This window comes from Lathyrus oleraceus, chromosome 7 (genome assembly GCF_024323335.1).
Source record: "Lathyrus oleraceus cultivar Zhongwan6 chromosome 7, CAAS_Psat_ZW6_1.0, whole genome shotgun sequence".
Lineage (NCBI taxonomy): Eukaryota > Viridiplantae > Streptophyta > Magnoliopsida > Fabales > Fabaceae > Lathyrus > Lathyrus oleraceus.
The window spans coordinates 404,790,011-404,807,206 of record NC_066585.1 but is presented as its reverse complement, the minus strand read 5'-3'; positions in this window follow the sequence as shown (position 1 = coordinate 404,807,206).

Here is a 17,196-nt window from a genome sequence, read left to right as displayed (position 1 = left end):
GGAAACGCTCAGAGTAAACCTGGAAAATGCATGGTCTCGCGACCAAAGAGAAAGGGTACGGGAGTCGATTACGCAAGGGGAAGGTATTAGCACCCCTCACGTCCGTCGTACTCGACGGGATCCACGCTCTAAAAGAAAGAATAGGTTGCTAAACAAACATCACACACACAAGAAACACAGGTGAGAGAAGAGGGGAAGAGGGCTCGCTAGGATATCGCATCCTATGCCTACGTATCTCGTCTGGAACGAGAATCAGAGCTGCCGTAGTTCGGCTCACGCACGCCAAACTAGACACACACAAACACGGGCAAACATGGAACCCGAACGCCAATCACTGGACTTACATCGGCTTCCGAACCAAACAAATATAATCAGGATACAGACAGCCAATCGCTGGGCTTACATCCATATCCTGACACACAAAATGGTTAACAAGCAAACACACACAAAAAGAAAAAAAAGTGCCCGGAGAGACCTCGCACAGTCTCCTGCCTACGTACCTCATCTGGTATGAGGATCAGGGCGACGTAGTTCCCCTGAACGGGAAAGAAATTCTAACCAGATACAAAGGGAGACACACTACTAGGGAGCTGGACTCGAGCCTAGATGTTATCATGCATCATTGCCCTATGTTATGGTTTCTATCTACTTGCACCACATCAAGCTAATCCTAACCAGGAAAAGCAAAACACACATGCTTAATCAAAATAAAGCAATTATTCACAAATAGCACACACTATATCCAGTCAAGTGAGGCTCAAACAAGGGTGAGGCTGCAAGAGCAAGCCAGCTGTACAGGGTAGTGTTCGCTCTTAACCCTGACATTGAGAGTCAGGGTGAAGCAGATGAAAGGTGAGTGAAGATGAGACTTCACAGCTCTTATCCCTGGCCAGGGAGAGCTTCAGACAAAGGAGTGTGGGTCCAGAAAGTAGGAACCCTTCTACACTCAAGACTCTGACTCAACTGATCTTGGGTTAATGTCCCAATGCATCAACACAGTGGTGTGAGCAGAGGGACAACTCAACAGAATAGCGGGAGATGGATTGCATATCTCTTTTATCCGCCAATTGCCTTAATCAAGGTCTTTTCCTGCTTGGGGACAAAGTTAAACAATCACAAACATCGCCTCTAAAGGAGGACTTCAGACAGTTGCCTGGCTAAATAACAAGCCAGGTCTTCCAGACTACATGGAGACAAGAGAGTCTACCTCAATTGGTTTATACAACCAAGCAGTAGCACAGCAAGTTCTCAAAGAACTAAAGCGACTATGGTACCTGAAATCAATCTAATTCAGTCAGTATTCCAATCACCAAGTCAAAACAGACAGCACAAGAACCAACAGACAATGCAATCAGACAATGCAATGTACAAAGCACAATCAACTCAAGTGAGCCAAGCATCCTACAAAATAAAACAAGTTAGTTCACAACAATTAACCAAACTCAATCAACTTGCATTATTCTCCTTAAAGAATTTGCTTCTTAACCTGAAACACAATTCAAACGTGAGAAACAAGACCACTAGGACAAGCCTAGGGTCCAAAGGAGATGAAAAATTCAAAACAGCAAGTGAAAATTGATCAAAATCAAGATTTATCAAATAAAAACAACTTCCAGTTGGTCCCATATCAAAAACATTCACCAAATCCATTTTATGAACAAAACATGCCAAACTATGCACTTTGGAAACACATTAGAGCAAACAGAATGATCACAATCAAATCAATACCAAAACAGCTCAATAAATTCCACAAAATTCCAACCTAAACAGAACACATTCAATGAGTAGCATATAAAATTTCATGCTATTTGGACCAGAGGAAGTATGGGAATTAAATTCATAAAGTTCAGACAAGTTCAAGCAAGCCAACACAAGGCATCAAAACAATCATCAACTTCCATCAATCATAAAACAGTGACAAAACATGATAAATGAATGGGATTAAACCCAAGATGACCTATAATGTGTCTAGAATTCACATGCCAAATTTCACATCCATCCAATTAATGACCAGAATTTCACAAGCCAAATGCCAACATGTGTCACAAAAAATCAACAAATGACCAAACAGGGGAGAAACTTTTAATCAAATAGGAAATGCCATGAATAAATCCATAAAAATTCCCATGTGTTCTCAACATCCATATGCTCAATCATGCAAAAATTTAGCTCGATACAATGTCCATAAGAACATCAAATAAAATCATGAAATTCACCAAGCAAGGTGTGACACAAATTTTCACACCTCTAATCAAAAATTCATATCTCATCAACCAGGGATCCAAAAATTGCAAACTATACATCAAAGTCACCAGAAAAGAGTCAAGAATAAGCATGCAAAATTTCATGAATTTCTATGGAAGCATCATCAATTTATGATTGAAATGGCAAGCATGGTACACAAATGATACATTCAAGCAATCCCTAGGCAATTTATTTTTCCACACGTGCACAAAAATATTAAAAATTACCATAAAAAACTACACATCACAAGGAGAATAATGCAAAAAGTCTCATCAAATTTGGACAAGAAATGAAGAACTTATGATTTTTTGAAGTTATGTGATGAAAATGAAATGAAATTGGAAAAAGAAAATGAAATGAAATGATTTAAAATGAAATAATGGCAATTTTGTAAATCTGAACAGCGAAGCCAAAACGCTGCCGTTTTCATTAATGCAGTGGCGAAGCGCGATTGGCTGAAGGAAGCGGGAAACATGAATTCAAAACGCAGCCAGGCCAAAACGGATCAAAGAACTTCTGGATCGTGTTCTTCATCAAGAACAACAACAAATTTCCAGAAAATTGTCAAGAACACATTTCAACCAAAATGATCATGCCACACATCAACGTGTTCGTCTTTCAACCTAGATCATGGATATGGCAAGCATTTGACCTAACTCTAAACATATCAACCGGATCGAGCCAAAAGAACATTTGCACATCAAACTTAAATTCAAGATTTCTTCCTTAATACTCAACCAAATTCAACGATTCAAAGTTCATGCTACTCTACGTTGAAAGATCTATCAAAGCCATGTCATGATTTGAGCAATTAAGGAGATCGAGTTCTAACCTTGTGGTGATGGCAGCTGTTGAAATCGTGCGTTTCCAGGTGCAAAATGTGAAAACAGATGAAGCTCAATGATGTGGAAGATGATTGAAGTACGTGCCTCAGCTCAATTGTGCTCCAGATGCAAGAATTAACAAAATGCCATGGATGAGCTTGCTTTCAACAGTCCAAATTCCTCAATGTTTTTGCCTTGATTTTGTGAAACAGTCGTGCACAAGCCTTGGTAGGTGATGGATCCAACAAGAATGAGCACAATTGATGAAGAATTCAATGAGAAATGATGAAAAAATGTGAAAAAGTTTTGAGAGAATTGAAAGGTTTTTGGAGGGAAAGTTTGTTAGATCTGAAATTGTGAAATGTGATTACCAATTTCTGTTATGATTATCATTTTATACCAACTCCTAATCCAAGAGTTAATCACAATTAGCAAAATTGGAGTGAATTAGTGAAATGTAGTTTTCATGTGAAATGGCCAATATGTCCTTTTGCAAAATCAGCCAATGCAACAGTAAAAACCAGTGCAAACAAGTTCTAAATGTCATTTGGAATGTGTTGAAATTGGTTTGGTATGCAAAATCCATGTATTTCACAAAATCACCTTTTTTCCCACCAATTTTCAAAATGAATCACTTGAAAAATGACTTTTTGCTATGATGATTTTCAATGAAATGTGATGATGCATCATGAAAGTACATGTAAAATGTGGTTTGCTCAAAGAAAGATCACCCAATTTGGCCATTCCATTCAAAAGTTATAGCACCTTGAACTTCAACTTTTTTGGAAAATGAGTTTATCATAGTTTTCCAACCACACATTAGAAATTCATGTTCTTGGACTTTTTGGAAAGGTGAGAGCAAGATCTACAACTTTCATGTTGAACAAATTTTCATTTGAAGCATTTTTGGACACGTAATTTTGAGGTGAAAAACTTTCCATTTCTGGCAGTTTCCAATTACAGGTCACCTACTATTTTGGAAAGTTTCCATCTGACTTTATTTTCTTCATTCTTGATATTTGAAATGTCAAATGAAACTTGTTTAGACATGAAAGAAGTGTCTCTAACTCTCTCCCACCTCTAAATCCATCAATTCAGACACAGTTGACCACAGTTGACTTTTCTGACTGATAGATGAATCTGGCTATGCACTGATCAAGTTGAGCTTCAAACTCCTGATGAAATGGCTCAATGATGAAACCCTAGCTTTCATAAGCTCAAAATAATCACATGATGATCCCCATATCCATTGTAGACCCCATCTCCTTGGCAAGCCCTGATTGGCCTAATACAGATGATTCAACTGATTAGGGTTGACCAGAGGTCAAAACCCTAATCCCAAGGTATCTGATCAATCTCTTGAATCTTCTGGATGATAACAAGACCATGATGATGATGATGTATCATTGCAACCAAGATGAAGCTCAATCTCCTTGAAAGTCAAGAAACCCTAATTTGTACCACACATCCTCAGATGATTAATGATCAATTCAATCAATGAAACCCTCAGGCTTGAATCTCAACCTCTTATCTTCTGACCGAGACTTAAGAGGAATACTTGCTTGATGTAGCCACATGATATGCAATATGCAATGACTAATGACCTACAAATGATATGCAAAATTTCAAAGCTAGTCCCAAGAGAGGAGGGCAAATTTTGAGGTGTTACAGCAGGTGGGTTGGTGGTCTTGATACACATGGAAGGATCCCATGGGTATGGCAGTTTGATCATTTTGGCCCTTGACTTCACCCAATCAGCATATGGAGCTATCACGGTACATAATTTCTTACCTAGTTCTTTCTTCCCAAATCGATGTATCTTGCCCCAGGCTCTGCGCACTTTCTTCATCAGCTCTAGATTCTCAACCCCTTTAGCTAACAACAGTTCTTCCAATGAACGGTCTTCAGGCTTCTCCTTGAGCAGATATCCCAATTGACGCAATGAGAGAACAAAATTAGAGTTGATCAAACCCCCTTTTATACTGAAGAGAGGAACATTTGGGAACTCCCCACATTGTAAGATTAGCTCCACGCTCAAGTAATCGAGACTGAACCAGACAACGTCTTCAGCATCTAATGACATCAACCTTTGTGGCCATTTTAGATCACCCTCATTATCAAAAAACGACCTTTTCTTCGGTAGGCGGGACATGATCCACTTATGAAGTAAAGGAATACAACAATTGATAGTCCCCCCTTTCTTCATGTTTCTCTGATGGAAGGAGAAGAAAACATCAGCTAGTAAGGTGGGAACTGGGTTCTAGGAGATGAATATAGCGATAACGGTCTTGTCAACGAAGCCTTCAACATTCGGGAATAGTACCAACCCATAGATGAGTAGTGCGAAGCTGGCGTAAAAGGCGTCCCAACTTCCGCTGTTGGCAAACACAGTGGCATTCTTGAATAAGAACTTAGACGGTAGGACCTGTGTGTTACCCTTAATTTGGAGAGTGGACTCGATTAAATCCTTCTTCATGGACAAGGCTTGAGCTATATCTGTGGAATCCGGGAAGTTATCCTCAATCATGTAAGGAGCTTGATCTTTAACTGGTAATTGTAGCAGATGGGCGAATTCTTCTAGTGTGGGAGCTAGAAGGAAGTCATGGAACGTGAAGCAGTGTAGAGTGGGATCATAAAACTGTGTGAATGTGAACATTAACCCTGAGTCTTCCTTGGTAGAAAACACTCCCAACAGGTTTCCATATGCCTATTTGAAGTATACTCGACAATCTTCAGTCAAGAATTCGCTGAGCTTTCTCAATTCATCGATGTTAGAGTCTCTCAATTTATACTGATAAGTTTTTCTTCAGTCTGTCTTATCCATAGCTGCACTAATAATAGCAACTGGCACAGTAGGTCCCTGAAAAATGCAAATGTAACATGTAATGGTTAATGTAATGATGTAATGATGTTATGTGATGTAATGACGGCAGGGTATCATGTAATCAGAATTCTGGCATGCTCTTGATAAACTGCATAATCTGCTTGTTGCAAGTTCAAAGGTCCGACGTATACACGAGAACACGGGTATGAAGGGTCTTGGTTTCCTACAAGAAAACCCATATTCCCCTCACAGGTATGTACCATCCTCAAAGGGTGGTCCAAAAAGGTCCCCAGAGTCAACGACCCAATTTGAGATACCATTGTCTTAGACGAATGACTCATCGGACAATGATGCTCCCAAAAGGATCTACTCTAGGTGTGACGTCTCGTGTCAACCATAATCGCATAATAACTCCACGGAGGTCAAACACGACTCTAGTCACGTTACTAACCTATGTGTGTACTCAAGCTAGGGTGTAGAGCTTTTCTCTCATGTAACCAGTAACCCAGCCCAACAGGGAGTATAACAGATAATATCCAGGATGCCAGAATGCAATAATAAAGTAAATAGCGAATAATGCAAAGCGAGTAAATGTATAAAGATAAACACCGAAAAACTAGCGAGAAAACAACCTAAACTAAGCTCGACTCCTTTTAGCGACTAGGAAGTACTCCAAGTAGCGAAGTATCCCCAGCAGAGTCGCCAGCTGAAACTAGCGAAAATATACCCGAACGTATCGCATGCTCGAACATACAATAGAGTCGCCGTTGAACTTTATTCATCCCTAAAGGGAAGGGAAAACATCGATAAAACCTGGGGGAAAGAGATATACTGGGTAAGGAAGTCAGTTATGCAAGGGAAAGGTATTAGCACCCCAAACATCCATGGTACTCCATGGGAACCGTTTTGATTGTTCTCGCTTGAATCGGTGTTATATCTAAGATTAATCGCAAAAGAATAGGGAAAGGAAAGAGAATAGATAAAGATTACCTCATGCTTACATATCCTCATAGTACAATGAGGAATTCAGAGCTTCGTAGTTCAAGGAACTAGAGGCGGGAGATGGAAAGAAGTGTGATAGGAATATGGTCTAAACCCAAGAATTGAGTCTTTTGAGCTCCAATAAGGGTGAAAAGATGAACCCAAGAGTAAGGTGGTTATTACCAATGCGTGGACTAGCAGGCCGCCACTATAGGGTAAAGCCGAAAAGACAAAGAAATAGGTGTTTGGGCACAATCCCAAACATCTCTTGGTTCACAAGGTAACGTAAGAAGGAGCACAAAGAGTTAGTTTATTTGGCTCAAAGATAGCTGGTATATCACATGGAGTGAATGAAGGTAGAATATGAGTGTATCATGGAAATGAATGGAATAAAGTTACCAAAGTCACTGAATTGAATATTTGGTGATAAGTGACTGGAGAAGTATTGTTTGAAATCAAAAGGTGAAAGTGTGTTGGAATCCATAAGACAAATGAGGTTCGTACCATAGAGGGAAACAACTTTAACCGATACGTGGACCAACAGGCCGCCACTATAGGGTGTTTAGCCAAAAAGAGGAAGGAATTAAGTGTTTGAGGTTGTAGCCCAAACAACTCTAGGTAGACAGGCGGACTACATAAGGTGTCCTAAAAGGGTATATATAGAATCCAAAGAAAGTGTATTTCGATGTCAAAGAAATAGTATGTCACTGGGTGAACAATTTATGATCGAAGGTAGATGCTGGATAGTGAAAGATATGGGTGATGCCCTAAGCCGAAGAAGGAATAATTAGAAGTATGCTCACCAAGGATTCGTATCCTCATGCCTACGTATTCTCATCGTGCAATGAGAAAGTCAGAGCAATCGTAGTTTGGAACCACGAGAAATAGAGAGAGACATTTGTCTAAGTAACGAGGGCTCACAAGACAAATACCACTTCAAGGAATGATTGTAGTACAACAGTACAAAGAATAGCACATCAATTGCTGGGGAAAAAAATGGTTCGAGATCAAAGGAGAGTATCTTGGATCCAAGAAGGAGATAGACTCTGAATCGAAGAGCAAGGTAGGCATTTACCAATACGTGGACCAGCAGGCCGCCACTATAGGGTAAAGCTAAAAAGAAAGACTGAATTAAATGTTTGGGGTTGTAGCCCAAACAACTCTCGATTGAGGAGATGGACTATCATTAAGACATCCTAAAAGGATAGACAAGGAGTCCAAGGAGAAATATGATTGATCTCAAAAAGGGGGTATTGATTGAATGAATGGAGAATGATTGATTGATAAAAATATAAGGTAGATCGATAAATAAGATAGCTCGTGAAGAATCTGAATTCTCCAGCCTACGCACCCTTATAGTGCAATAAGGAAATCAGAACTTTCGTAGTTCAGCCCACTAAGGCTGACAATAAGATGATTGGAGGCAAAAGAATATGATTGAATGATTGGAATAGAAATGAATATGAATGGAGAAATGAATTGAGAGACTTGACAGCCGATTGATAAGAATCATATTAAAGCCTATGAATAAGGGCGAACACTTTGAATATTTGAGGCATACACCCCATACGCAAAGTCGCTCTAGACGAGGATAGGAGAGACTCCGTCTTGTCAATCCCTATTACTTAAGACTTGAAGTGCATGATACTTCTCTTAACTGGCAAGTTGTTGGTGAAGAGTCTTCATGGTTGATCCTTGTGTTGATGTTGATCTTGTGTGGCGAAGACTTGGTAGTTTAATCGATTCGTATAGTACTAAAGTCTAGGAATAAGGGCGAACGCTTTGAATAATTGGGGGAATACGCCCCATACGCAAAGTCGCTCTAGACGAGGATAGGAGAGACTCCATCTCGTCATTCCTTACTACTCAAGGCTCGTTTCGTACAATTTGAATCGTATTTACCAAGTGTTGGCCTTTGATTCATCTTGTATAATCCATTGCTTGGTGTGACTGAGGATGCCTTGATTTGAAGATCTTGACTTGAGGCTTCGAGCTCCACAGCTTAGGAGAAAAGTCTTATTAAGTGACCAAGGGTCTTTTGGTCACTCAATTTAGACTGTAGGATTATACAAGTTCAAAGGATTTAATTGATCAAAATTTCTTTTAATCAATTTAATCATGGGTTGGTTTTGTTTTGAAAACTAGGTTAGCACATAATCTAATGGTTAGAATTCATTACAATCTAATCCTAAGGGAGCATACCATGGTTAGTCAAAAATTTGATTAAAAGTCCATGTTAAAACTCCTAAGGGAACATGTTATGGTTAGGATTCTAAGTTAAATTCTATTCCTAAAGGAGCATGTGATTATAGTGAAAAATGTTCAAAATTCTGCCTAAAGGGTAAAATGGTCTTTTGTCAAATTTTATGGTTATTGAATCTAAAATTTTAATTATGAAAATTCCAATTAAACTCCTAATTGATCCAATTAACCAAAATTCTAACAATTAAAAAATGATCTAATCAACAAATAATAAACAAAACAAATGAAATAGTGTGGGCCTTTGCATAACAGGGGGTGCAACCTAGTTTGGATGTGTGCTGGAAAAAGAGAGCAAAACAGGGGCCAAAGGTGTGGGCTTCAGTTGCCAAAGCCCAATGCTGGACAAGGTTCTTTTTAGTCAGGAGGTGCAGTAGAAAAGACGGAGTGAGAGAAAACTGCATTGGGCTTGGAATGTGACAAGCCCGATTAGAAAATAAGCCCAAAGATTAGGAGTTGTGTTGGGAAAAACCAAAAAAATTTGAATGTCTTGCGTGCATTTTTCCATGACAGTCCAGATTGCCAGTGTCAGAGCTCCACCACGGACCATCGCGCCAGAAATCGCTTCCGACGGTGGCGGATACCGGAAATGAAAAGCGGAGACACCTCCATCTTCGTCTCCACCTCCTGAACCAGGATCCACTCTCCAAATTATTTAATTCCTGTCCTAAATCCAATAATGAGACCGAATCCTCAAGAATCCCTAAGAACTTAGATCTAAATAACTCCTCCATGAACAAGATTCGAAGCTCCTCACGATAGGGTTTTGTAACAGCATGGTGTAATGTTCAGCATAACAACCCAAATGCAATGAAAAAAGGGACCTACCACTAAAGATGAGAATTGCTCCGGAGAGTGTTGATCGGAGAAGATGAAGACGAAAAATCACTTGTACAAGAAGGTGAAGTATTGCCTTTATCTTTCTCTGACTTGCTGGTTTTATGAATCTCTTCTTCAAGAATAGTAGTAGTGATAAGGTTAATCTCACTCTTCTTGAAGCTTCAATGGAGTTTTAGGAAATTAAGCTTTGAGTGTGAGAGGGAAAGGATTCAGAGAAAAGTTACAGAGAATTGAAGATTGCAAAAAGTGTAGAGAGTAGAGAAAAATGAAGTCCTCAAATGATGGTGAAGATGAGAATTTATAAGGATTAGGCTTGGGATTAATGAGGCGTGGAGTTAGGCTTGGAGTTAATTGGGATGAACTCAGTGAGTTTAGGTAGTTAATTCACTGAGTTGGAAGTTAATTAATTGGTTACTTTAGGGGAAATGGTGGTTTATGACTGGCTATTACAGGTGAAAATTTGAATGGGATTTGCTTTGATGTTGGCTAAGGAACAAGATATAACTACCATGACTTGCAATTGTAGGTTACTCATTGTATGGTTATGTTGTGCAAGAGTGATTTTGGCTTTGGTTATGATTATGCAAGTTGAAGTGTTTGTGAATTTGTTGCACTTGGTTTGCTGCAGGTTTGGTGTGTTCACAACGCGTTTGGTTGAAGTTTGATGAAGTACCAAACATTGAAGTTTCGTCGGATGCTCACGATTTTTCTGGTGTTCATGTAGGTGCCTACTTGCCTTGGATTTCAAGCCTTGGCTAAACTTCAATGTTGAAGGATCATGCTCCAACCTAAAAATTCTCCTCTCACATTAATAGTGCAAAAATTCTGCAAGACAAGCTATGAGTCGACTCAAACAGGGAATGAGTCGACTCAAATAGTGATTTACCCAGGGTTGATTCGACCTGGAAGTCGACCTATTCGGACCCACGATGAAATGATTGAAAGGAAAATTGGAAATGAGTCGACTCAAGGAACGAGTGAGTCGACTCAATCAGGAATTCCAAAAATTTAGTCGACCTGTTCCGACCCGAGGGAACAAGGTTCAAAGACAAAAGGTGAATAAGTCGACGTAAAGGGTGAGTGAGTCGACTCACTCAAGTTTCCCAGAATTGAGTCGACCGATGGGTCGACCTGTTTGGACCCGAGGGTTTTACGCCGAGTCATGAGTCGACTCATAGGGCTAAAAACCTCCAAATATGAGTTTTTTCCAATGTAATACCCTTTTTCACCCTTTTTTGTATGTAATGAATATTTTTGGGATAAAAATGAAATAAATTGTCCAATTGAATGAAAACGACTCAAGTTAATACATGAACATGACAACAAATCGAACCCGAGATTTATAATCGACCCATGAAAGCGAGAAACGGGAACCCAAGGACTAAGCATAGTGGCATGACAACGATCAAGTGATGAGACCAAGGACTTGGATTATGACCAAAAGACTCGAGCACCAAACGAGACACAATGGACGGACCAAGTATCCAATGCTGAGTGTGACACACCGAGATCACCTGAGATTAAGGTTTTGGAGGCCTCGGTGCCTCGGGGCAAGTCCAAACCAAGCATTTCCATTTGTTGTACAAACAAACCAAAGCGCTGCAAGTCAAACACTTGAAATCCATGGTAATTAATGATGCTTATGCATGAGTTAATAATGCATGCGAATGAACCCTAGTCAAATGGTTAGATGGAGATGTGAAGAAAAGGAGAGGGAAAATTTTGGGGTACAACAGTAGCACGTACGAATTTAGCAATTAATTTATTAATTATGTTGATGTACTCTGAATGAGGTTGAGCATCAACCAAGATACCTCTAACTCTATGATGTTTTCTGTAGATCTTTTTCTGAATAGGTGTGATATTTTTTCTATCAGACGCCATTCCATCTCTGTTGACTGGAATATCAATGCCATCTCCCATAATATCCCATAACTCATCATCAAGACCTATGATATGAGTACACATCTTGCTGTTCCACCATTAAAACTTAGTAGAGTCTCCACTGGAAGTTAGAGGTCTAGCTGTATAATTGTTCTTCTCTGAATTGCTATAGTCATAATTAATAGCAGCACGTGTGTAACACCTCAAAATTTGCCCTCCTCTCTTGGGACTAGCATATCATATTGCATATCATTTTTAGGTCATTAGGCATTGCATATTGCATATCATGTGGTTACATTGTGCAAGCCATTCCCCCAAGTCTTGGTCAGAAGATAGGAGGTCATGTGCAAGCTAGGGTTTCATTGGACTAATCATTGATCATCTGAGGATGTGGAGGTCCAAATTAGGGTTTCATGATTCTCAAAGGATATTGGTCTTCATCTTGATTGAAATGATTCATCATCATCATCATCATGGTTTGTCATCATCAAGTGGTGGATCAGGATTCCTTGAGATTAGGGTTTTGACCACTGGTCAACCCTAATCAGTTGCATTGGGCCAATTAGGGCATGATCAGGAGATGAGGTCTATGATGGATATGAGGATCATTTCATGGTTATATTGTTCATATTGAGGCTAGGGTTTCATCCTTGAGCCATTTCATTAGAGGATTGGAGCTCAGGTTGATCAGTGCATTGCCAAATTCATCTATCAGATGAAAAAGTCAACTGTGGTCAACTGTGCATGATTTAATGGATTTGGAGGTGAAAATGAGTTGGATACACTTCATTCATGTTGGAACAAGTGTTATTTGACATTTCAAAGCTCAAGAATGGAGAAAATCAAGTCAGGACAAGAATTGCCAAAAATAGAAAGTGACTTGTAATGGAAGTTTCCAAAAATGGAAAGTTTTTGACCATAAAATTACATGTCCAAGGAAGCTTCAAATGAAAATTTGTTCAACATGAAAGTTGTAGATCTTGTTCTCACCTTTCCAAAAAGTCCAAGAACTTGAAAATCCCATGTATGGTTGGCAAGTTATGGTCCATTCAATTTCAAAAATGACCCATAATCAGAGGGGCATAACTTCCACATGGAGTGTCCAAATTGAATGATCTTTTTATGTGCAAACTCCATTTGACATGTACTTTCATGGTGCATAATTGGAATTCATCAAAAATGGTCAATGCAAAAATTCAAATTTCAAGTGTACAGTTAAAGATCCAGGGGCAAAATGGTCCAACTTGAGAAATAATGAGAATTTTTGAATGGGGATTTTTGCAAAACCTCACAAATGCAATTTGAAAATTGTTGGAATGGTCATAACATGTCAAGGTTTCATATTTGGTCAACTCACTTTTGAAATGCACTTGAAAAGTGTACAAATTGCCATGGCATAGTGAAATTCCAAAATACACATCCAATGGCCATGGGACAAGTTGCAACAGCTCACACATGTCATTTTGAGAGTGTGTGAGTTGTCAATGAGCTGTCATAAAGCCCATAGGAAAATACCATTTTGCCCTTGCCTTTGAAAATGACACTTTGCTAATTACATTTCATTTTGTTAATTAGTGATTAAAAAGCTTGATTAGTGGGAAGTATAAACAGTTAATTGTAACAAACTTCTGAAAAAGAATCACAAATCACAAGAATTGCAACCATTTTTCCCTCCAAATTCTCAAAATCTCTCAAGAACACAAAAAGCAAAAATCCACAAATCTCTTCCAATTCTCCATCAAATCCGAAAATTCTTTTTGATTCAATCTCCATTCATCTCCTTCTCCAACTGTTTTGGCAATTGGCATCAAGAAAGCTCAAGAATCACCACTGTCCAAAGTATGCTCAACAATGGTGAATTGGAATTTCTTGCATTTGGAGCAACTTCGATCCAAACTAAGCCTTGAATTCACTTCTCCAAGTCTCAATCTCGGTCTGTTTTGAGGAATTTCGAGCCAAAGCATCAAGAAGCATCACTGCCATTGCAAGGTACTCGAAATTCGAATCTCATGATTCTTTCAATTATCATATGCGTTGTGTAGATCATTTATCATAGGTTAGCATGTAGCTCGTGGTTTGTGAAATGATTGAGTGAGTTGAGAGAAATCTTGTTTGAAAGCTTTGATGTCAAAACTTCATTTGCTCGATTCGTTGTACACAAGGATTTCTGGACAATTTAGTTTACATATTTGAGATCTACACACTTAGACCTTTCCAATGGATATTCGTTTGTGCATTTTGGTGAGGATTTTCCATCCCCTGTGAATGCGGACGCAGTTAAAAAATACTTCGTATAAGAGACCCGCTGGACGAAAAGAACAAAATAGTCCAGGCAAAAAAGGGCATCCCGGCGAACCAAAAACAAACAGAAAAGGTTCGGGCAAAAATTAGGGATAAAATGAAAAAATGTACACCCGGCAAGTCGAAAACCTGAAAAGGCGACTTGGGCAAAAATGGGTATCCCGGTGGACTGAAAACCCGAAAGGGCGGTCCAGGCAAAAGAGGGATTGAAACGAACAACTGCGTCCAGCATGATCGTTTGCGCTTTGGTTAAAGCATCATGGATAATACCCGGTAGGGATCAATCAGAAACGTCTTGTTCAGAAGGCAGAAAGCACGGAGAGTCTGAGGACATATGGGGTGTAACCGAGTTGGAACTCGATGAGATCACGGGTTTCACATTGCCATTAGGATAGATTTTTCCTTTTGCGCAATTACCTCTTTTCAGGAGTTGCTTCCTTTGTATTGCTCATTTGAGCCACACTTTTCAAGTCAATAAAGTGCATATTCAGTCAAATAATTTTGTTTTTGTTTTTCATTACCGCTTTGATTGCAAAAACATCCAGATATTTTTGATAAAGAATCTTGCATTTTTAGACATACAGGTCCCTTCCAATGCATGTTTATAAGATTGAAAGCTTGAAATCTTATTCGGAAGGTTGAGTGACCCAAGTGTTGAAATCTTGACACGCCTGGGGCACGGTTTTATCTGACGATCTGTTTTGCAGGTACTGTTGGATATTTTCACTCACTTGCAGGTTGTGATGTGGAAGCTGTTGTCAAAATTAGATCCCCAGAGAGTTCGCTCAGGAACGAATATATGAAGAATGACGAAGACGTTGAGACGTACGACGATCCTTGATGGTAATCAAGAAGACTCTTCAAAGTCGGAAGACTTGAAAGTATGTAATTCCCCGCAGAGTCTGACCAGGGACGAGTGCATGAAGGACAGTAGGAAGAGACGACGTGAGACGTGCGACGACCTTTGAAATTAATCAAGAAGACTCTTCAAAGTCGGAAGATTGAAAAGTATGTATAAATCCCAAGAGTACGTTTCTCGTCGAGCGCGGAGCGATTGGGAATACAAGATGATGGAGCAGAAAAGGTCCAGACGAGTCTGGGAATTCTCAAAAGTGGAAAGCTGATACGAGATTGGGAGGTGGATACCATGGTTCGACGAGTCGACGGGTGTTCTGCACCAACTTTTCTCATTTCCCCAGCGAGGTCCCCAAGCAGAAGTAGAGGACCAACTCCCTAGCAGATCCAAAGGTCTATGGATCCCAGCCGAGTCGGGATGATTATCCCCGGCAGGTAAATGGTTTTTCCTCAGCAGCCAGGCCAGAAGGTTGCTATCCCCGAATGGAGCGGGTTTCAATGAAATATATCTCCAGCAGTGTTCATCCTACCAGTGGATTGGACAAGTTCCCGTAGCGGACGGATTTTTGCATCCCCAACTGAGTGTATCCTACGTGTGGATTGCATGGGTTGTCCCCGGCGGAGTAGCATTCGTTTCCCTAGCAGGGTCAGGATGGTTATCCCCAGCAGGTGTCAGATCGGTGCTTCCCCAATCGCCAGGCCTGGAGGTTGCTGTTTCCCAGCAGAGTATCTGTGAGCATTTCCCCAGTGAAGTCGTCAGGTATCTGTGAGGGTTCCCAAAGCAGAGTTGGGCTTGATATCCTCAGCAAGTCAAAGACTGGTGTATCCCCGCAGAGTGGTGGTGGTGTTTATCCCCAGCAGTTTCTCGAGCGGATTGGGTGCAAAGGAGGTTCTTCCCCAACGAGGGTTACCTTTTCCCAGCAGCAGTGCTATTCCCCAGCAGGGTGGAATCGGAGTATTGACGAGTTCCTCAGCAGAGTGTCTCGTGCTCCTCAGAAGAGTCCCTTGAGGGGGATGCTTTTTATGCATTCATCATGTAGAGTAAGCATAGCATATTGCATAGAAAAAATAATAAATCGCGTAGCATTTCCATAATTATGGAGCATTACGCAGAAAAAGATCGTGCATCATTGTTGCAAGCATAGAGCTAGTCTCAAGCCGTGGTTACCGTTTGAGAAGTGGTTGTGCCAGAAAGCGAAGATGTTACTCTGTGGAGTTTAGCATCATGACGTCAGATCAGCAATGTTTCCCAGTAGTGCGATATTGGAGGAAATGTTTCCGTCGGACAGAGATGGAAATAATATCAGAAGACGTTACGCGATCAGCGCGATTCCGGGGTTCAAGAAAAACAAGAAAGAAGATAATCCCCAGCTAAACGCGAAGTGTTTGTCTGCCAGGGTTGAATAGAGAGCAGTCGGCTCAGGGCTTGTCATCCTCAGCATGGGTCGTTGTGGCATTCCGGCCGGTTTCCGATTTCCAGATCGAAGAGGTTCTCAACAGTCAGGACGAAGAACTTGTGGCATTCCGGCCAGTTTCCGATTTCCAGATCGAAGAGGTTCTCAACAGTCAGGACGAAGAACTTGTGGCATTCCGGCCAGTTTCCGATTTCCAGATCGAAGAGGTTCTCAACAGTCAGGACGAAGAACTTGTGGCATTCCGGCCAGTTTCCGATTTCCAGATCGAAGAGGTTCTCAACAGTCAGGACGAAGAACTTGTGGCATTCCGGCCAATTTCCGATTTCCAGATCGAAGAGGTTCTCAACAGTCAGGACGAAGAACTTGTGGCATTCCGGCCAGTTTCCGATTTCCAGATCGAAGAGGTTCTCAACAGTCAGGACGAAGAACTTGTGGCATTCCGGCCAGTTTCCGATTTCCAGATCGAAGAGGTTCTCCACAATCAGGACGAAGAACTTGTGGCATTCTGGCCAGTTTCCGATTTCCAGATCGAAGAGGTTCTCAACAGTCAGGACGAAGAACTTGCGGCAATCCGGCCAGTTTCCGATTTCCAGATCGAAGAGGTTCTCAACAGTCAGGACGAAGAACTTGTGGCACTCCGGCCAGTTCCGATTTCCAGATCGAAGAAGTTCTCCACAGTCAGGACGAAGAACTTGTGGCACTCCGGCCAGTTTCCGATTTCCAGATCGAAGAGGTTCTCAACAGTCAGGACGAAGAACTTGTGGCATTC